The 22,468-nt window shown below is 49.4% G+C and overlaps 1 protein-coding gene across 3 annotated transcripts in view; it reads left to right on the top strand.

Annotated features, from left to right (window-relative positions):
* The first annotated feature begins 925 nt into the window (after positions 1-925).
* Positions 926-22,468, top strand: part of MIDEAS (mitotic deacetylase associated SANT domain protein) — a 65,777-nt gene continuing 44,234 nt past the window's right edge. Inside the window, exon 1 of one of the 3 annotated variants that reach the window (XM_023628072.2) lies at positions 926-1,102. The gene's annotated coding sequence lies outside the window, so the exon portion shown is untranslated. Of the gene's footprint in view, positions 1,103-2,381; positions 2,722-22,468 lie in introns of those variants that run through there. The other 2 variants (XM_023628074.2, XM_070250100.1) reach the window with 2 other exon arrangements.

Genomic DNA, 22,468 nt, shown 5'->3' with positions numbered 1-22,468 from the left:
TGTTTCTTTTATGAAAGCCCTCCACTGCAGTTTCAAACGTCTGCTTTTTTTTTTTCTTAAACCACAGCAAAGGCTAACCCTGTTTTCTCTCCAGCTTTACCGGATCAGGAATTTTTCCCTGAAGACTGCTGTTTAACTACTTTGCTGCTGTTTATCAGAAACCGAAAAGGTGGCTTTTTCGTTATTGTAGTTTTTAATATGGTGAGCAACTTTATTTTGGGCAACGATAAATTTCAGAATTACTATTGCCTGAAGCTCTTCTTCTCAGGACTCCACCCTACCCTCTATGTCACTTTTGGCCCGTGATGAAACACGGAATGCATCAGTCCCCAAAGAGACCTTCTGTGAGCTGAGAGTAGAGGAAGAGGTGGAAATCGCGGGGGTGGATGAGAACAGAAACCATTTTGCAGCCCCAACTTGGGTGCTGAAATAGCCCCCTGAAGTGTGATAGATGGTAAACGTCCCGCGCGCCTATAACCAGTGGAAATGACGACGGATAAGCGTGCAGAACTTTTGAGGGAACGTGGGGAGGAGACCCGCGTTTTAAGGCTCAGCTTAGGCACTATTTGGCACAGAGCACTCTGCCTTCTGACGTGACCTTCTAGCCTCAACACCAAACTGAAAAACTTTCTCTTCCTCCTCCCCCACCCCTTTGTGCGCTGGGTGTCTTTCTCCTGGATCCCCAGTTCTCCGGGGTGTCTGAACCACCTCCCTCCCCCGCGTGCTTCCCGGGGCCTGAACCCCAACGCCACTTTTTCCCGATCCAGCCTGAGAACAGGCTCGACCGCCCTTCTTCGGCGCGGAAACGACCCGCCTGCAGCGTGCCTTCCCCAGAGGGGTGCAGGCTCAGCGGCCGGCTGCCCGTGTCCCCCGCCGAGGGCGCGCGGAGCCGGGGGCGCGGGCGAGCGGGCGGGCGGGCGGCTGCAGGGCCCGGCGCGCCACCGCGCGAGCTGCTGGGTCACAGCCCGGGCCGCGCCGCCCGCTCCGCGAGGAAGTGACGACTGCGCCGTCCCGAGAGCAACAAAGTTTGAGTCTGCGGGCCGCGCTCGCCTGCGCCCCACGCCCCGCGCCTCTCCGAACGGCCCTAGGATCCAGCGCGCAGGTGAGCTGCGGGCTCGGCGCCCCCTCCGCCGCCGGAGCGCCGACGTGGGGTTCGGGAACGTTCTGGGGCCCGGGCTTGGCCACGCAGGCGGGGATGTGGCGGGCCGAGTTGGGCCGGCCGCGCTGGGCGCCGGGGTGCGGGTGGCGCTGCAGGGAGGGAGCTCGGCGGCCGGGACTGGAGTCCGGGGCTGCGCCCCTGTTGCCATTAGTTTGCTGCAGGACTTAAAACAGCCAGGGCTGCAGCCAGGCCGCTCCAGGCGCCGTTTGCGAGAGGACGGGTGCAGGGAAGGGGCTTCCTGGGGCCTGCGCCCAGGGCTACTCCTCCGCCCGGCGGCCCCCATCTCGACAGGCTGGGCGCAGCCCCCCAGCCCCGGCCAGTGCTTCCCAGGGAAGCGTGCTCTTCCTCTTCGCAGCCCTCCGTGAGGTCTCAGGGAGGAAGCTAAAGGAACTTTCCCCCCACTTTTCTTTGCTTGGCCCTCCAGTGACGAAGAGCAGAGCAACTCGGAAGTTTGGGAAAACAACCCTACGCATTTCCAAAAAGCAAAATCGGAATTGCCCCCCAAGCCCCTTTTAAACGAATCCCTCCTGGCTCCTCCACCGTTTGTCCTCCCACACCACGCCCCGAACCTGACAGTAATCACTAAGGCCTAACACTTTGCAATTTAGCCGTAAAAACTGTCAGCACACCCACGTACATATGTGAGTGTTTTCTATATAAATCTCCGAAACTCGCTTCCAGTGGACTGTAGCATCTCTTTCTTTGCTGTTTTCTAAAACTGCTGGGGCTGCAGGAATGTGCCTGAGAACTTTAATGGTGGTTCCCGCCGCCCTCGGTAGCCTCGTGGCGCAGGGTTTTTTTTAAAGAACAGCTGAGAAGTTTATGACATCCCTGCAAAGTAACTCCGGGCTGGCGGGCCGGGCGGGCGGCGCCGGCGGCGCCCGGGCTCCCCGGCTTGGAGACGGCAACTGTAGCAGCAGCGGCCGGGCAGCGGCGGGGCCGCGTTGGTGTGTGCAGGAATGTGCGTCCGTGCCGTGGAGACTCCGACATGGGATGTCTGGAGGTTGAATGGTGCAGTTCCTAGCAGCAGCTTCCTGCCGGCCTGTAATTACAGCGTGATTGCACAGTCAGGCATTGTTGGATGTTTATACACAGGCTATTGTGCAAGACCTCGGTGGCAGCGAACAAAACGCAGATTTGCATTGCAAATAGCCAGGACAGATCTGGGCCTGAGCTGCAGTCGCCAAGTTCTTTTTGGCTTTTAACCTTAGCTAGGTGAATTATTTCTTTGCCTCTCCCTTAACCTCGGACATCTTGCCAAACACCAGAGAAGTGAAGTGGACCCAGGAGGGCAGGATCCTTCCACTCCCTCCTTAGGCAGCCTGAAAACTATCCCAGGAACTGTACCCTTATTTGTGCCTGTAGAAAATGTGAGATGACGTCAGCAGGAAAAGGAGATGGGAGATGGCTATCAACTTCCCTAAACGGGAAAGCAATTTGAATTAGCAAAATTGCACGGTAGCTGGATTGGGGCCTGGTTGCAGAGGACACGTCAGACGTGTGTGATCAAGCTGGCCAGCTAGACTTTGAGCCTTGAAGAGCCAGCTGCAGAAACTTAGTAGGTGGGTCCTAATTCCTTTATTGTGTTCTGGGCAAAGGGAAAAGTGCTGGGGCTTTGAGACTGTGTGTCTGTGGCCGTGTCTGGGGTGGGGTGGGGGAGATGGAGGAGTGACTCGTGTACATTTTCTCCAGAGGAGCCCCCACCCCCAATTCCTGAGCAAGGCCTGCTGCACAGACCAGGGTAGGGGTCCTCACACATACTGTGCTGCAGGAAGGGAGCCAAGCCTGCAAGTGCGGAAAGAAGGCAAACAGATTCTCCTTGAGGGCCCAGAGGTGGCTAACTGTATTAGAGGGATTTAAAACACAGTCAAAAAGCATGTATGGGATGCATGCAGGGCTGTTCTTCTCCCATCCCGGAGCTGAGCCCCCTCTCTCCCTGCCCTGGGTGGAAGACGCTCATGGGGCAGCACTCACGCCTGCTGAAGGTGCTGTGTGACTCCGTGCCACCATCTCACTGCAGTGCTTGGCCAGCCTCTCTGCTCAGGGTGGCAGATGCTGATGGCCCTGGCACACTGGAGCTTCCCCCTGCCTGACCTTCTCCCCAGCCAAGTAACAGTTTCACCTGGAGGGAAAATTCTGTTTTGCAGCCTTGTGCCAGCTGTGTGTCACGGGCACAGTGACCATTTGTCAAACCGAAACATTAGGATGCAATCTCTGGCAGATACCTATGTGCTTCTAGAGACTCCAGGACAAACATGTGAGATCAGGACCTTTCTGGAAAGTCTGGGATGTACAGACACAGCTGCCACAGGCGAATGAGGTTTAGAGCAAAAACACCACTACAGTAGGAGTTGCTATGGGTTGCACAACCCCTGTTCTGGGTACGGAACTTGGGTTTTTCCTGAACTTGACTCTCAAGGTCCTGGTTAGCTGCATCGCCAGACCAGGGCTGCTTTCGTAAGGGCCTGCTGGTGCCCAGAGCTGGTCTTGAGGGGCCGAGAGGGGAGCATTCCCTTCTGACTCCAAAGGAAAGAAAGCTTTGAGTTTGCAGTCCTTTGTATAGAACTTACAGAGACTTGAAGGGCCCAAAGCCCCTCCAGGAGTGTGGGCAGGAGAGTGGAAGGGAGGGACCCCTTGCAAAGGCCAGAAAAAGAAGGAAGCTGACGTCCTGGAGTTGTGGAGCCACCTGGAGCAGTCGCCTGCCCATATCTTCAGTTCAACCTGGCTGGTTTTTGTGCATAACTCAGGCCCTTCCCTTGACTTGCTCAGCTTTGCCTCTGCATTCACAGAGCTCGCCGTGCAGTTGTACACGGCCCAGTTTAAGACCGGAAACGTAATCCTGACTTCCTCTCCCACCTTAGTAAAGGCTGATTTATGGCCTGAAGTTGCTGCCCCGTTCACGCCCCTGAGCCGCTCTGCCTGCGGCCCTGCTGTGCACAATTAGGAACAATATTGAAAAAGCTCTGAATCAAAACTTGACAGATTTTAAAAATCATTTTATTGTTTTAAGACAAGAAACTATTGGAGGTAATTAGGAAGCTCAGCAACTCTGGCAAAAACTGCAAGGTGCTACCGAGAGAGGCAGATGGAGTCCCCTGCAAGAGGGTGGTCTTGGAATGGAGCCTTTGATGTTCTCCAGGCCCGATATTTATACTTCTGTTCATCTGCCTCCTCCCGGCTGCCTCACTCCCTACACCACAATCCGATGTTTTGACACCACAACTAACCTCCAAAAAAGGAGGTAAACACCCCTGGCCAAAAGAGGGCATTCCAGACGCTGAAGAAAGTGCTGCAGTTTTCCAGACGCCTGGCAGTTCTGTCCTGCGAATTTGTTTCCTTCTTTAAAACATGCCCCCGCCCTTCATTTCTCCTCACTGAAGCATCTCTTTGTGAGACCCTTAAACCTTTTTTTTTCCTCGTCTACATGACACAGGGCAAATGCTTTATGACTTTCTGTCTCAAGTGCCACTTGAAACACACACAGGGCTTTGAATAAGCCTGGGATAAAGACTCCTCTGTAATCCGTCCTGCTCAGCAACCTTCAATGGCTCCCCACTGTCTGCATGGTAAGGATCACACTTCCGGGCTGGCAGTCAGGGCCTTCCACCCAGGGGTCTGGCCCCCGCTGCTCTCCTGCCCTAACCCTCCGGCCTGACCCACTGACCCACTCTGTGTGTTTGTCCAAACTGCTGGTGGCAACCATTTCTACCTTTCATTCTTCCTCAGAAGCCTGGAAGGCCTCCCCTTTCCTCTCTTTCACTTGGCTCAGCCGCGCTCCTCTTCCACCCCTGTCCATGTTCCCTTCCTCAAGAATTTCACCGCTGCCACCCTATAGGCCTCCCCTGGGGATTCCAGTAACATCCATTGGGGTCCCATGCTAAAGAAAACCTTAAAACCTGGCCTAAGGATTTTCATCCTCTCCTTTGGGCCGTGGCTTTGAGCATACCCTTCATTCAGCTTCTTAAATGTGCCCTTGGGTGGATCAATATTAGCACTTTTCAATTAAACTGGAAGTCCCTATTTTATATATCTTTGTATCCCCAGGCTTGGTGCTCCACTCATAACAAGTCCCAGTAAATGTTTGGTAATGATGATGATGGTAATGATGAAGATGAAGAAGATGATGATGCAAACGGCAGTTGCCTTCAGATATTGTCCGCTTGTGCAAAGGCACACACACCCAAGCCAAGCACCAAGAACCATGGTTCCTAGTCTTTGTGCTGAACATTTATCCAGCCCTGCTTCCTGCCTGTTAGCCTCTCGTGCCTCCTGGCTTTGCACCTCATTATTCTGCTGCATGTCCAGCATCTCTTCCCCCTGGGTGCCAGATAGTGTCTGTCCAGCTTTGACACTGGCTCCTCCTCATCCTGATTTGGGCCTAGTTGACCTGTCCCACAGTGTCCTATGCCTGAGCATTGGCATTTAGGGGAGAGTATTCGTTACCTAGGGAACCAGACTGATAGAAGGTGATAGGGCCAACTCTCAGGCAAGAATTGTAGGGAGGGCAAAGAGATGCTTCCTGGTTGGCTGCAGGTTTGTTTTGCCCAAACAGGTACTGAACCTATGAAATAAGGCTAAACTATAAAACTGAGTCTTAAGGAGATTCTGGCTAAACCCTAACGTAGGGCTTGACTAGGAGGATTCTGTTGTCTCTACCCAGTTCTCATGCTGTGAATCTCAACCTTGCCATGTAAACTAGATTCTTTCTTTTTCAATTGAGATATAATTCACATACCATAAAATGCAACCTACAAGCTAGATTCTTCAAAAATTTTGTTTTCTTTAAAAATAAAATCTGGTAGCTTCTTTTTCCCCCATTTTTCTATTTGTTTTGTTTTTTGAGGAAGATTAGTCCTGAGCTAACCACTGCCAGTCCTCCTCTTTTTTTTTTTTGCTGAGGAAGACTGGCCCTGAGCTAACGTCCGTGCCCGTCTTCCTCTACTTTATATGTGGGACGCCTACCACAGCATGGTGTGCCAAGTGGTGCCATGTCCACACCCGGGATCTGAACCAGCAAATCCCAGGCCGCTGAGAAGCAGAGCGTGTGAACTTAACCGCTGCACCACCGGGCCAGCCCCCTCATTTTTCTATTTGAAAAGGTCATACATACATATGGTTCAAAATTCAAAAGAGATAAATTATACAGTGTAAAGTACGTCTCAAAAATAATTTCAGCATAGACAAGAGATTACTATACATACATATATTTGTGTGTGTGTATATATATATATATATATATGTATATATATATATACATGCTCCTATATAAATACAATAGAATTAGAAAAATAAATATCTATTTTAACCTTGAGGGAAGGAAGACCTTCATAAGAAAGATACAAAGCAGAGGCCATAAGAAAAGATCGATAAATGTGACAACATGAAACTTTGAAAAAATAAATTTCCATCCTCTAATAGGCCCCATTTTTTCAACCCTTCCGTGTCTCTGTGTTAGGCATCTATAATTTGTCATTTTTCAGCTATGCTTCCAGATGTCATCTCTGCAGATAAAGAAAATATGAATATATAAACAAATGCTGGCATACTAGACATGGGGCCCTACATTCTGTGTTTTTCACTTACTGTATCTTGGAGATTATTCTATATCAATGTATGTAGAGCTGCCTCATTTTTTCCAACGGCTATGTTGTATTGCACTATATGAAATGCCAGAATTTATTTAATTGGCCTCCTTCTGAGGAGTGTTTGGGTTTCCAGTGTTTTGCTACTACACACAATGTTGCAGTTAATATGTTGAATTCATTTTTCACTGAAAATTTTTGATGAACATATATGGGTGAAACAGATTTACATAGAAAACTGCTTTTGAAAAAGTTATGCATAAACTGCATTTAATAAACCAATACTTTCTAGCATCTGCTGTTTCACTAAATCATCAGCTTTTAGAACTGGATAGGACCTCAGGGACTGTTTCATCCAATCCCCGTTTTATAGTAACCACAGTATCAACATCTCAGAGAATCCTGAGGTTAAGAATTTAAAGCCACAGGGGGCTGGCCCGGTGGTGCAGTGGTTAAGTTCCCACGTTCCGCTTCGGTGGCCTGGGGTCCACCGGTTTGGATCCCAGGTGTGGACATGGCACTGCACATCAAGCCATGCTGTGGCAGGTGTCCCACATATAAAGTAGAGGAAGATGGACATGGATGTTAGCTCAGGGCCAGTCTTCCTCAGCAAAAAGAGGAGGATTGGCCAGCAGATGATAGCTCAGGGCTGATCTTCCTCAAAAAAAAAAAAAAAAAAAAAGAATTTAAAGCTGGGAAGGGTACCTGTGGTAACTCTCTCAGTTTTAACTAAGGTTCAGAGAGGTTAAGTGACTTCTCTAAGGTCACACAGCTGTTGAATGGAAGAGTTAGGACACAAACCTCACATTCCACTTCCTTTTGCCATCCTGCATTGGTCATCTTAGTCATCATAATCCAACAATTCCAATATGTCTATTTGTAAGCCAAGGATTCCATCCCTTCAGTTTCTTTAAGGCAGTACACAAAGATTTAAAAAGAAGAAACTAAAAACAAACAAACCAGGGGTGGAGGGGAAGTCTTTAAGAAGAGAGTGGGATGCTTTTTTAATAGACTTCTTACCATTATATTATCTCATTGCGATCTTAATTGATCTTAATTGCCACCATCCTGTTTGGGTCCCTAAACTTCCTAACTAACCTCAGTTGGCCTATAAGATTACTTAGGGTTTTCTAAACACAGAACGTGAGTTGGGCAACACTGAGGAAAAGGAGGAACTCTCCCAGTTCCTAAGATCTCAGTTGTCTCCTGGGCGACCCAGGAGAAGGCCCTGGAACGCAGACTGAAGGGCCAGTTAACACCAGGCTGGCTGTCCTCACTGGGCGTTTACGGAACAGCTGCAGTGCCCTCAGCACTGCGTGTGGCATGTTGAGGGGTGCAAAGTAGGGTCCCCTGTGCCTCTTCCCCCCGGGAGGCTGGCAGGCCAGCTTCTGAGATAGGTTGTACCCAGAGGGAAAAACGGACTCAGGGTGGATCTGTCACCTAGGGGAATGGAATTTGGTACAGTTATGTTTTCTGGGGGTTAGGTTCTCAAGTCAGCGTGTAAAGTGAAAAATAAGAATATGATCAAGATTAACCTTGAACATCTCTTAGGAGGGCACCAGGCAGGCGCCAGACATCCTGGCTCTTGATGCTTAAATTCATCATAGCCTGTTCCTGTAGTTCTGGAATAAGTTGCAGTTTCTAAGGCTGAACACCAGACGAAGTGTTTGGCTTAAATTCGGGGGCTTTGTAGTACGAGCTCTGTGTGTGTTAAAATACTGCAGCTGCACTCAGCACGCTGAGAGGCTAACACCGAGATGTCCCTGAGGCCCACGCTCATCCCTATAGAGACAACAGGTTTCTAAGTTAGGAAATAACTGTGTGAGGTTAAGCAAGAAAAGTTCTTAGAACAGGTGAGCGGGTGTAATGCAGAGGAGATCCCTGGAGTGGGTTTTAAACTACAGTTCTATCAGCTGGGATCGCAGAGGAAGGACCTATGCTTGGGTGGCTTGTCGTTGCTGTGTGGCCGGGAGAAGACAACGTCTGTGTGTAGTGGACACTTTTCTCTGCTCTAAGGCCCTCTATGTCCACTCTCCTTCTCTCCCCTTCCCAGTCTCCGTATTGCAGGACATTGCAAGAGGCCTTCCAGGAATCTTCCACATGAGGCTATGTCCACTTCCTCTGTGGTCTCCCAATAGCAAGTGCTCTGGGACAACTTGGGAGCCAACAACCACTCCCTGACCCCCGTTGCCACTTGTACTAGAGGTGGTGAAAGGCTCAGGATTTCCTCTACCATCTCTCCAAGCAGGCTGGGCTGAACTGCCCAGCTGGCCTTTAGGATCTGACTCCCCCAGTTATGGAGAAAAAGAAAACCAGTCATAGCAGGAGCAGTGGTAACCCTACCCATCATCCTTGACAGGGTGCTTTCCCTCACATTCTTCATTCTTTCACTCGCTCATGCTACATGCGTTTATTGAGTCCCTGCTGTGTGCTTAGCTCTATGCTAAGTACTGGGGATACAAAGATAAAGGAGACTCAGCCTCCCCCTTCACGGTGCTCATGGTCTGTGAGGGAGACAGACGCGCACAAAAGCCAAGAGCAGTTAGCGCCACGGATGTCAGTGTGCACATGTTCAGGGGTCTGCTGAGCTCAGAGGAGGAACCGGTCACTTGTGCAGGCCAGAGGAGAGAGGAATGTTAGGAATGGTCTAGGATGCCCCGGTGCCTTACGTGGTACTTGTGCTTGGTGAATGCTGTGGAATTAATGAATGAGAGGCTTCCTGGAGGAGCTGTTGTTTAAGCAGAGTCCTGAGAAACAAGTAGGCATCCACCAGGTGGCAAAGGGAGTCAGGGCATTCTAGGCACAGGGAGCAGCTCAGGCAAGGCCTGGAGTGGAGGCGTGACACAACACCGTCTGCTCTGGGAACGGCAAGCAGTGGGGTATGATGGAGCGCTGGTGGGAGGGGGTGCTGAAAGGGACAGGCAGGGGCCAGGTCGTGGGCCAGCCATTTATGTCAACAAAGAGGTTTGGACCTTACCCTGAGGGGAGTGGGGAGCCACTGAGCACTGACAGTTTGTGTGTGTGTGTGTGTGTGTGGTGTGAGAGAGAGAGAGAGAGAGATCAGATTTTCTTTTTGAAAGCTCATTCAGCTGTGATGTGAAGGACTGACTGGAAATATGGGAAGATGAGCAACAAAGAGACCATTGAGGAGGTCCCTGTCACTGGGGCAAGTTGGAGGAGTCTGAGCCAGAGCAGTGGGGGAGGAAAAAGCTGGATTAGAAAGGTGTCAAAGGAGTTGGATTGACAGGCTTTGAAGACCAACCAAATGCCAGGGAGAAGTCAAAGTGTTTGCTCAGGTTTCTCCTTGAGACATGGGAGGAGGAGCAGATTGTGGGGGAGAGACAATGAGTCTAATTTCGGACATGTTGAGTTGGAGGTGCCTATGGGCCATCCGAGAGAGGTGTCTAGTGGGCAGTTGGACATATGGGTCTGGGGAAGGAGATCCCCAAGAGACGGCAATGGGGGCTGTTGTCCCTCCATGAACTCTAACCAAGCCACTCCAGATAAACATGTCATTTAAGTAAAAGTGATTACTTACTGTGCAGCTAAATCTTCAAGACAAGTTCTCAACGAACCCGCTTACCTCTCTGTAGCCCCCACCATCTGTCAGACATTCTGGAGCAGACATTGGGGAATCATCAGAACGTAGAAGGCAGTTGGAGCTGGGGAAGCTGAGGGGATCCCCATTTAAGGAGTACTAAATAAGGGGAGTCAGCAGCAGAGACTGAGAAGGAACCAACAGTGAGGAAGGAAGAAAACCGTGGAAACATGATGTCGTAGAAGCCAAAGGAGGAGGGAGCTTTCCATTTTATGAAAACAGGGACAATGATTTGTGTACCTAGTACAGCTTATGGCACATGGAAAGTTCTCCATGATATTTCTTAAATTGAGTTGAAATTGATCAACTGTTGGTCACTGGGGACGTCAAGAAAGAAAGGATTGAAGAGAATGATTGACTTAGGAATTAGGAAGTTATTGGGGCTTTGCCTTGGGGGCTTCTCATTTAATTTAACCTCCCTGTGAAATAGGTGGTGCAGGTAACACCTTCCCCAGGGTTGAAATGACGTGTGCAAGTTCCAGAACCCAGGTTTCCTGACTCCAAGTCCACCTTTCTCTGAGCTGGTGGAGAAAAGGGGAAGAGTTCAAGGGAGTGGTAATGACTTTAATTACTGCCCCAAACTGGGGCATCTGGACAAAACCAGGGATGGGGTCGGTTGTTATATTCAGCACTTGTGGCATTTGTCCATATTTGTGATTATTAGATGGCTGTGATCCTCTCAGGTGTGTGACTATTTAAATTAGACTCTTCTCACAGAGGAAAAAATAGAAGCTTGAGCATAGATGTTGTCTCAGGGGGCCAGAGGAGCCCTGTGGAGGTTGAAGGACTTGCTGGGGTAGTCCAGGTCCTAGGTCTGCAAACAGCAGAAGCTGGCTCTGGCTAAATTAAGGAGAAGAGTAATGTATTAGAAGGATATCTGGGGGCTCACTGAATGTCCTGAAGACTGGAGAACGAGGCTCAGGAATCAGTCAGGACCCATGGGAAGTTGGGTGGCTGGAACCAAAGTCAAGGAGATGATGCTGCTGGCCTGGCACCCCTGCCACCAGCTGACCTGGATGCTGCCACCGCCCCCCCCAGAATGAGCTCTGAACTCTCCCTGCTTTTTTGTGCCACTCACTCCAGAGGCAGAGGCGAGGCTGAGCATCTGGTTCTCCAGCCTAGGTCACGTGCCCACGTTTTTGCTTTTGAAGGTCCTAAAGAATGAGGCTCTGGAGGGTACAGCTTCTCCAGCAGCAGGTGGAACTCTGCCTCCCACCAGGTCTCACAATGCCAACGCCTGAAACCTGGGGACGGCTGCACATTCCAGGTGGACAAGTGTCCAACATAGAAGCTGGAGCCCATTCTAGCCATCAGACCAGAATGACTGGGCAATGCTGGACATGGGAGGAAGAGAGGGGGCATTCCCCTTAGGCCACTGAAAATATCCACAGTCTTATTCTTAAACTTTTTGGACATCTGTCTGAATTCTTTAGCCTCCGGCTAAACTTTAGGATTCTTGTAGGCTGTGGAGAGCTGAGCATTTCTTTAGCGATTGGCTTTCTCCTCTGGGGTCTGAATGATTCCAGTGGAAAAGAGAAGTCATCCCAGCATCTGGCTCCTCCCTGCACATTTGATTCCACTTGGAAAACTTCAGCGCTGCCTTGTGAGGACAGAGGCCAAGGCTTGGCTCTGTTTGGCTAACGGGCAGTTACAGCTTGAATTGTTTCTCCTCTGGAGTTCGGCAAGACCCACAGGGCTGTGAGGCGTTTGGCAAGTGCTACCTTGCTTTTCAGACTAGAGGTTGGAGTTTTGGCTTCAGGCTTGGTTTGTGGAATGAGTGAGGTCCCTGGCGCTCGAGCTGTCCCAGGTAGCAGGACTGGGCTCCTCTCTAGTTCTGAAGGTGTTGACCTGGTTGAGACGTTCTAGCCAATATCCTGCCTGAGAGAGAGAGCTAAAGGAATGAGGGCTTCATCTGCCTGGGGCTGTCAGCATCTTCAGTCCCATATCTGCCCGGTTTTGTCATCCATAAGACGAGAGGGTGTAGGTTAGATGAGCACCAGCTTTCTTCTTACACTCAGATTTTCTGGTTCTAGCTCTTTAAAGCAAGGGCATCTTGACTGAAATCCTTGTCATTCAGCTCCGATAGACTCAGATAAAGGAATTAGTTTTCTTTAAAAAGAAAAAGAAAAATGTAGTTTTGAATTTACTGGACTCTTGACTGTGGTGACCGCCAGCATTCGAAGAGTCTTCCCTCTGGTGCCTGGAAGCAGGAAGCTGCTGTCTCCCCAAAGCTGGGTGTGTTATGGGCTGGGTTCTTGCAGCCTGGACTGGAGGTATTTCCTGAGGCTGAGGCTTGGTCACCAGTGTGGGGTCAGCATGGCCCCTGGGAGGGACGGAGTGGGAGTGTTCCTGGCCATTGTTTGCTCTGGCACAATTTTGCCCAGTTTTGTCCACAAGAAATGAAATTGCATTAAAAAGTAGCATTGAAGTGGAAAAGAAGCCTTGAAGGACTGGAATTATTTTACTAAAACACAGCTTTGATCACGTCACCCCTCTTTTTTTTTCGTTTTTTACGTCACCCCTCTTAAAAACCTTTGAGAGCCACCCAGGTCCTGCAGAAGAAACCTCGCATTCCTTAGAATGGCACACGAGGCCCTTGTGGGAGCCCCAGCCTCCTTTCCACCTCGTCTCCTGCCCCCTGCCCCCATCCCAGCACAACCACTTATGTTCTCTCTGCTCCTCATCACACTTTCACTCTTCTGTGCCTTGTATATTGTTGTTGCCTCTGCCTGGAATGTCCTCTCCACCCTTTTCCTCCTGGCAGACGCCCACAGGACCAGCTAGAAGTCACCTGCTTCCTTGCTGCCTTCTTGAGCTGCCACCTTAGTGTTTCTGATCAACTTCTCCACTGTAGGACGCTGTCATCAGCTGCAGGTGTACCTGGCTCTTCCCTGGCCTAGAACCGTGCCTGGCACACAGTAGGTGTCCCACAGTGGGACTGCAAGGGCAGCCTGAGGGGATGTGAGGGAGCAGTGGGCGGGCCCAAGTCCTGGCCTGGGTCAAGTGGACGTGTGTGGTGGGTGAGCTGGTCGTCTGCATGGTGGCCTCCCCTTGTACCTTGGTGGCTTTGCTGTTTCTCTGAGCCTGCCAAGGAGACCCTGGTGAGGGTGGCAAGGGGATTTAGGGAGACAAAACCCAGCCCCTGGGTCTCCCTCACCCTGAGGAGGGCTCTGAGGAGGTGTGTGTGATGAGGAGCTGGTTTAAAGGTGGCAGAGACTTCCCTGCCCACCGGCCCGAATCCTTCAAGAAGGATAAGTACCAGCCCTTAGAGGACTTCTTCGTTGTCCTGCCCTGTGCTGTCTGCTGGCTTTGCACAGAGAAGGAACTAGGGGAAACGAATCAGCAGACCATGAGAGAGGAGATTGAGGATCTTTAAAACAAAAGCCCTGTTCAGTCTGGTGACAGGACAGGCTGTGGCTCTTCCTGTTGGAGGAGGAAGAGGAACAGATTCTCCTGACGATGATTGCAGGGTGCAGCAGGAGCCCCAAAGCGGGGAATGGGGCCTCAGTTTGTCTGTAAAATGAGGGGCTTAGACTATATGTGCTTCTTTCCTGCTCAGAAATTCCACGAGCCTGTGAACCGAGCCTGGCAGGTGGTGTCTTTATGGTGCATCACAGTGGGACCTGGCTTACCACTCAAAGGTGTTCCTGGTATGGAACAGTTATCAGGGGTCTGCGTGCCACTTAGAGAGTGCTGTGGAGCAGCATCTTTCCTGCCATGGCTGATGAGATGGACTTTCGTTCTTAAAAGATTTTCTTTCTTAAAATTGAGCCACCCTTAGGGCTGAGCCCACACTGCTCGGGCCTACTTGACCACTGGGGAGTGGTGTTTGCAAAGTATGTTTCCAGAACCTAGAAGCACATGGTATTTCTAAAAATCTCCTTTGGGAACCCACTGAAGTGTGACTTTGTGCTTGGCCCCTGGAAGATCAGCTCAGGCGGAGCTCAGGTGGTGGGGTGGGTTCCATGTCCCGGGAGGTGTTGGCTTGTTTTGGGAGGGACAGTGCATGAAATCTGCTTTTGTTTCCGCTTCCATGGGGCCTGCTCCCCACTCCTGTCCACTCCAGTCTTCTTCCTTCCTGCCCACGTCTCCCTGTCCTCCTTCCTTATCCCTCCACAGCCAGTCAACTGAGCTGCCTCCATCATTCAGTCCTCAGGTGTGGACTCCAGATGCCCAGCCCATTGAGCAGCTGGGAAAAGTGGGTTTTAAGAGCAGACCAGGATTGGTAGGATGGGGAGGTGCGGTCAGGAAAACTGCTTTGGAAAATAGACAATCCAGGTAACTCACAGGGAACAATATATTTTTTAAATGTAGAACTTGCAGCTATAAAAAAATGTTGATTTCCTTTTACCTCTTAGTATTGCTCTTGGGAATGTATTCTAAGGAAATAATTCTAAAGAGGAAAAGAGCTATATATACAAAGATATTTATAGCAACATTGTTTAAAATAGCAAAAAACTAAACAGCCTGAATGTTCCATGTGCCTATATAATTCATGATACCTAGACTCAGTAGAATATTGTGCCACTGTTAAATTAATATGAAGATGATATTAATTCATGGGAAAATGATGAATTTTGGTGAAAAGTGGTTTCTGTTTTAGACAAAATTGCACATATACTTGATGAATGCATGTAAACTGATTACATTGGCCATCGTATAAATTGGCAAAAGGTAAATACTGGATTTAGGTGACATGGTTATGAATGGAGTATTTGTGTGTTTGAAATTGCTTTGGTAATATATATATACACATGGTACATATACTTAAAAAAGAAAAACCCTTAACATATCAAAGGCTTTGGATCTGGGTGGGAAGGAGGCCAGGGGGAGGAACTCCTGGCCTCCCATCTGCTACCACGGGGAAGACGGAACTGCTGTGTCTTATCAGCCTCCTGCACTGCAGGGGCTGGTGAATTCAGATTGGCCAACTGAGTCTTTTAGTAACGGGATTCCAGACTTCACAGGCTCGCTAACTGTCTAACTGTGGGGCTCCCCGCATGGACTCTCCCTGGTGTAGGCGACTCCCAAGTGGCCTCAGAGCCCCAGTCAACTGTTTGCACCTGGGTTTCCAGGGAACCAGCCCAGTGAGCATGTGTGGCCCTGAGGCTTGGCTTTGAGCCGCCCACTCACCTCGAAGCTGCCTGGTCCTGCAGGCCCCAGCCACAGGTTCTCTCTCTTCTGTAGTTCAAACAGGCAGCAGGGAGCGGATGCTTTGCAAGTGACCTCCTGCAGCCCTGCCTAACGCAGGGGGAGCCCTAGTGAGTGAGTGTGTTGGGTGTTTACAGTTTTGCACATGTTTATTATGGTATGGAAACTGTAGTGCCAGCCTCATAAAGACCCCCACATTCATCTAGTCTATGTCTGGCTTAGTGAGCAGGGCCCTCTGACCCCCATCTCACTGTGAGCTCTGCTGAGACTTGCAACTGCAGGTGTAGCCTTGTGGCTGAACAGCTGACTCTCTTCTGACCACCTCATCGTATCTCTGGCATCTCAGAACCTTGGGATGCTTAGTGAATGGCCTTCTCACCCACCACTTCCCCTTGGGTTTGCCTCCCCATGTGTCTAGACTTTTCTTCTTAGTGGGAGCTTTCTTGACATGTGGAGTATCTGTTTAGAGGGCCCATGATCGTCCTTTCCCTGTGACCAGCGCAGCTCAGGGCAGGAAATGGAGACTCTGGGGTGTTGTTTGGAGTCCCGAGGTGGGTGGGAGCTGCCAAGCGCTGGGCAGACCTTGAGCGGGCAGGTTGGAGCCTGCTGAAACAGAAGTCACAGCAGCGGTACGTGTGTGGAGAGGGCCCTGGTGGGGCCCTGGTTATCTCAAGCATATATCCGATAAAGCCAAATTCCAAAACCGTGAAAGATTTGGTTTTTTGTTCTGAGATCAGACTGAAATAGGGCCTTGTGGCTGGAGGTTTGCCAGAGTCAGAGAGAAATTAGAAAGCACATGGGCTCAGGTCTCGCCTGGATCCTCATGAAGGGCACTCAGGCCAGTTTCAGGCTTGCATGACACGCATGATTGTGTGTGTGTTTGGAGGCCGGGGGGCGAATACCCGTGCACTTCCCTAGGATATCAAGTTGGTTCCTGGGTGCCATGGTCCCATCCCCACCCCCTATAGTGACCTCAAGCCTACTCCAATGGGATCATTGCTGGTGGTGTGAATATTAACTGCCACAGAATCTGAGTAACAAGCTGTCTTCCCGAGCCCAGGACCCAGCAATAACTGCTCGTCTCAGTTCCCTAATTTAGAGACCACGTGCGTGCCCCAGGGTTGTCAGCAGCTCGATTTCTTGAAGCTTGAAACATATTTCCATAGAAACAATGCTATAAATGGTGGTTGGGTTCCAAGGCTAGCCCACAAAGAGCCCTGGTGTCACCTCTGAAGTTGCTGAAATAAGGTATTAGTAAAATTGAGAGCGCCAATGCAGCAGTAAGAGTTAGTACCCAGGACGTTGGAGGTTAAATGGTGTGGGTTTATTTGTGTAACTTTGTTTCTTTGGCAAAGGCATCTTTCAGAGCCCTCCTGATAAGGGAAGCTCTGGGGCCTTCCCCCTGCCACAGTTATAACCCCACCTCTCCCCGTTTAGATTCCTTCTTCCTTGCACATCAAGCCAGGGGCCTGGACCCACTTGCCCCCTGGGACCTGGCCTGGGGTATTTTTATGATGAAGAAATCCTTTTCAGTGGAACCTTACATCATCAATATCATCATCATCATCATCATCATCATCATCATCATCATCATCGTTATTTAAACCATCTTGATCAGCTTAACTGAATAAACATTACACCTTAGCAATTTACTTTGTTCAGTATACTCTTCTGATTGCTGCTAATGTTCCTGTGGGACTTTTAACATTGTTTATAAGTCCACTTCTACTATTTCTTTGTTCTGATTTTGTGACCTAACATGATTTCATTAAATGGTTTTATCAGATTGTTTCTACGTGTCAGTCCCTTTTATATTTCCTTCTGTTACCATACCATACCAAAATTTGAATGGATTTCAATTTTTGGGGCTATATACAGGTGCTATGAGCATCTTTTGTAACTCCTTTGTGTTGGTAGTTTAGACTATTTTCTTGGGATCTGGTCCCCTGACTGTAATTACCTGGTCAAGGTCTTAAACTCTTGGCAGCACAATGCCAAATCATGTTCTAGAAAGATTTGCACAGTTTGTAGTGGCATAACAATGTACGTGCAGCTCTTTCCTGATGGCCCTGCCAACAGCAGCTTTCATGTTTATTAATTAATTTATTTGCACGTTGACTCTGGGCCGTGATGGGTCCTTAATGGTGTTCTTATTTGCATATCTTAAATTGCTGCTGAGACTGCACATTTTTCTCCTGATGATTTATTGTTTGTGTTTGCTCATGTGTCAAACTGCTCATCCTCTGTGGCTGCGGAGCCTCCCCGCTTCCATCGATCTCCTTGAACCACTTTCCTGTTGGGAAACGGAAGGCCCTGCCTTCCTCACTTGCTCCCTCCCAGGTGGGGCCTCACCCCTGGACCTGGTCTAGCTCATCTCTACACCTGCCTCATGCTCTGCCTCAGCCACTCAGCCTTCTGACTGGCTGGGACTGATGCTCTGGGTGTGGGGAGGGGGTGGGAGTGGGAGGGAGCATGAGGGACAGACGCTGGGGCTGAAGGGGAGATAGATATGGTAGATGCAAGGCAAGGGCTTGTCTGAGTGGTTCTGAAATGGGTTCATAAAGTGACCTCCTTGGAGGGAGGCTGCCCAGGGAGATTCTGGGAGGAGCCACAGACTGTATGGGGTGGAGAGAACACTAGAGTTTATCTGGTCTAAGGATCACCCACTCAAAGGCCCCTGGGGAACAGGGAGAACCTCAATAATAGAGGCTGGCTGGGTGTAAGAAAACAGCACTAGTGAGATGATAAAGTAATCCACAGTGACCATGACCCAGGTGGAATCTGTGGAAAATTGAAATATGTGAGTCCCATTACAGTGCTACTCCTATTGTAGTGCTAGTCCTCATAATGCTACTCCCCTCATGTAGCTACTCAGTTCCACCTCTAAGAAGGAGGGCTCAATGTGTCCAGTGTTCCAGTTTTTTTCATGACAAACTAGAAATCCTGATTTTTAGTTTAAATCTCTTGATTTAAAAAGTGTTGACAATAAATTTAATTCAATTAAAATAAAACACATTCTATGGGTCAAATAAAATTTATCTCTGGGTGAGAATGGCTTGTGAGCCTCCAGTCTTTGACTTCTCACTATGTGACTTCCTTACAGGGAAAACAAGCACAGAGAAGTATCTGCATACAGCAGAGAGACGGACTCAGAGAGTCCAGTGGTTGAATTCCATCTGTATGACCTTGGGAGAGCTGTTTAACTTTTTTGAACCTTAGGTTCGTTATCTATCAAATGAGGATTATGGCTTCCTCTCAGGGTGCTGGGTGGATCCAGTGGGCTCCCATCATGTCAGGCATTTCGTAGGTGCTCAATAAATGTGTTGAGAGGCCCTACATGGGATCATCCAGAAAATCAGAGGAAGAACCAGGCTTGGAAGTTTGCTCTCCTGACTCCCAGTCCAGAGCTGTTCCACATCACATTGACCGCTTTCAAGGGAGTCTCTGGAGGTGTCCGGAACAGGGGTCTTTCTGATCCCTGGGAAATTGCTGATGGCTTTATGAGAGCTTGATTGTCCAACCGATACTGAGTGCATATAATGGGGCCTCTCAACTCTGTGGACTTTGCCCTGCAGGCCCCAGAACCCAGGAGATTGAGCCTCAGTAGTAGAAATAATAATAATAATAATAATAATAATAATGATAATGATAGTAATAATAATATCATACACCATTGAATCTAAGAAGCCAGTGATTATAAGATGCACCATTATTTTATGTACAACTAAGAAAGAGAAAATGCTGCTAATTAAACCATGACATGCTATCAATTGTAAGATGCATCCTGATGTCAGAGATGTTAAAATAGGGGAAAATGTGCATCTTAGAACAGAAGAAATAGTAATAAAAGTAGTAATAATAATAATCTGTTACATTTTATTGCTTACCTCAAAATTTCACATATATTACTTGTGCATTTATCAACAAGCATTTACTGGACACCCACCATGTGCAGGCGCTTTGTAGGTGCCAGGGATACAAGGTGACGAAGATCTAGGCTGTGCCCTTCAGGAGCTCTGGTCCTCGTAGGGAGATGGCTCAGTAAGCGGCTATAGAACAATGCGTAGGGGAGCGAGTAAAGATAAACAGGATGCCCTGGGAGTTTAGGGGAGGGAGTGGCTGTTCTCATTCTTAGGAGCAGAGACTAAGACAATTTGGGGTGCCTGGGCTTGATTTAGGAAGTGCTCTCTGGAGGAAGGGGGTGAGGGAAGTGGGCTGGGTCTGGGGAAGAAGCTAAGTAAGGAGGATGTGTTGCAGCTGGGCCTATTTTAGCCAGATCCCACAGGGAGCCCCGGAGCATGAATTGCACCACCACAGATTTGATCCTACCTTGAATTGGACCCACTCCTCTCCAACCACCTCCCCCCAGCCCCCACCCCCCCAGTCAATCATTGGTTGCTGTGCTGTCTCCCAGCAAAGGCTCCCTTTGAAAAGGGGGCAGCTGGGAGCTCTTAGCAGCCAACAGGGTAGCTGGAGGATGGCACACCAGCCTGATAAGGGGGATCTAGGAGGGCTCCAGTAGTATACACTCCAGTGGCCTTCCTCTGCTTGGAGGAGCCAAGGAAGGCTTCCTGGAAGAGCTGCCATTAAGCACAAGTCTGGTGGGAGACCTGGGTATGCGTTTACCTGTGGAGGAAAGGTGGAGGGAGAGGAGCATGTGTGAGAAAGCAAGCATCTTGGGGGAACTTTAGGTTGTTCGGCTGTATGGGCCTGGGCCTAGGAAGTGAGGCAGAGCCGGATCATGCCAGAACTGTAAGCATCTAGCATTCTGGCTCACAGTCTCAGCTTTTTGCAGTAGGATGATGGGAGCTGTTGAAAAGGGATGTGATCACTCTGAGGGCAGTGTGGATGGTAAGTGTGCAAGACTAGAAGTAAGGAGATCAGTTAGGAGATGAGGAAAAAATGATAGCAACACTTAATGTGTGCCAAACACTGTTTTAAGCTCTTACTTTTACATCCTCATTTTGCAGATGAGAAAACCAAGTGGGTAGGTAACTTGCTCAGTAAGCATCAAGCCAGTGTGAGCCAAGATTTGAATAAAGGTCTCAGCCTGTGCCCTTAACCTGTACACTCCCACGACTATGAATTTTGGATTCTAGTCCATGATGTATCAGTATTTGTTTTCATTTAAAAATAATGCTTTAGGGGCCGCCCCGTGGCGGAGTAGTTATGTTCGCTGTTCCACTTCAGTGGCCCAGGGTTTCGCCGGTTTGGATCCTGGGTGTGGGCCTAGCACTGCTTGTCATGCCATGCTGAGGTGGCATCCCACATGCCACAACTAGAAGGACCTACAACTAGAATATACAACTATGTACTGGGGGGCTTCGGGGAGAAGAAGAAAAAAAAAAAGATTGACAACAGATGTTTGCTCAGGTGCCAATCTTTAAAAAAATAAAATAAAATGATGCTTTAAAGTGTGCCCCATTGCACACACTGGACTTGGGGGTCCAGTTCCTCCTGACCCACTGCCACAAGGTAGGGAAGCCGAGCTCCAGAGAACAGCCAGTAAAGGGGTCTGTCTGGGTTGGTTCTGCAGGGGGCAGGGAACTGTGCTCAAATGAGGCCTTTGGGAAGCTGGCAGCTCTGGCTCTGTGAGGAAAGGGCGTTTCTGTCCCTGTGGCCCTGCTTGCCTGCCCTCCCTGGCAGCTACACCTGTTTTGTCCTTCTCCCTACATACAGCCAGACGTCTCTCCCAGAGTGACAGCAACAACTGGGGACATCTGCAGAAACTCCCTCTCAGGCCTGACAAAGGCGCTTAGAACCTGGCCCAGGCCTGCAAGAGAGGGAGGCGGAGGCGGGCGTAGGTGGGAGGGCCAAGGGATGCAGACAGCTGTGGGCTGGTGTGGGAGGCACGGCCCTGCCCCGGAACAGGTGAAGTGCATGTGAACTGAGGAGGAGGGTCCCCTGGGTTTTCAAGGGTAAAAGAGAAGACAGTGCAGGGACTTCTCGGCACACGGTGGCTTAACTTAATGGCTGGGGTGCTTTTGAGCTGCCTGCTTCCTCAGAAAGGACATGGCAGAGAGTGATGAGGAGAAGGCACAGCCATCGGAGGAGTGTCCCTGTTCAGGCTGGGTGGACAGCACTGTGGAAGAAGCTTGATGGAAAGGACACAAGGAGCAGGGACTGGGAGAGGAGCCTTGGGAGGACACTCGGGTGCGACGCTGAGTCAATATTGGAAAGAGTGTCTCTGGGCAGAGCCCAGCACAGGGTCACCCTGAGGCTGAAGGGGGTGGGCCTGGGGTCTTTTCAAGGGGAAAAAAGTCTTACCTGGACTAGGTTCTTGAAAGAGAGAAACTAGTTTTCTTAAATTTTATTTTATTGAGGTCACATTGGTTTATAACTTTGAATAAATTTCAGGCATACATCATTATATTTTGGCTTCTGTATAGACTGCGTCAGGTTCACCACCAAAAGTCTAGTTTCCATCCGTCACCATACGTATGTGCCCATTACCCATTTTGCCCTCCTCCCCCAAACACCCTCCCCTCTGATAACCACCAATCTGGGAGAAGCTAATTTTGGGAGAAGGGGATATAGGATAAACAGTAAAAAATGATAACAATCGTAACCCCTCTGTGTACATATCATGATACAGTGTTAAAGCAGTTTTTTATCCTTGTGATTCTTCCAAGCCCCTAAAGGTGGGCGTTCTTTCATTTTTGGTGTAATAAATACTTCCAGTACCTCTGTTATGGGCCAAAAAAGTGAGGCTCAGAGAAGGTAAGTGTCACCTTTCCTAAGGTCACACAGCAGGTTAGCTTAATTAGGCAGGACCCAAACTCAGTCCTGTTTCCTGTTCTTTCCACAACCTTCTCTTTCTTCTATGGTAACTGTAGCTAATGAGGTCTTAGAGGTAGTGCCTTTATTCTGCAAAGGGAAATGACAATAGGGACACAAGGAACATAAGGGACTCCAGCATGTGGACGTGTGATTTCCTCAACGGTATTTGTAAAGGGTGGTTATTTGCTTGAACACACC

This window comes from Equus caballus, chromosome 24, assembly GCF_041296265.1.
Source record: "Equus caballus isolate H_3958 breed thoroughbred chromosome 24, TB-T2T, whole genome shotgun sequence".
Classification (NCBI taxonomy): domain Eukaryota; kingdom Metazoa; phylum Chordata; class Mammalia; order Perissodactyla; family Equidae; genus Equus; species Equus caballus.
This window is presented reverse-complemented; position numbering and strand designations above follow the sequence as displayed.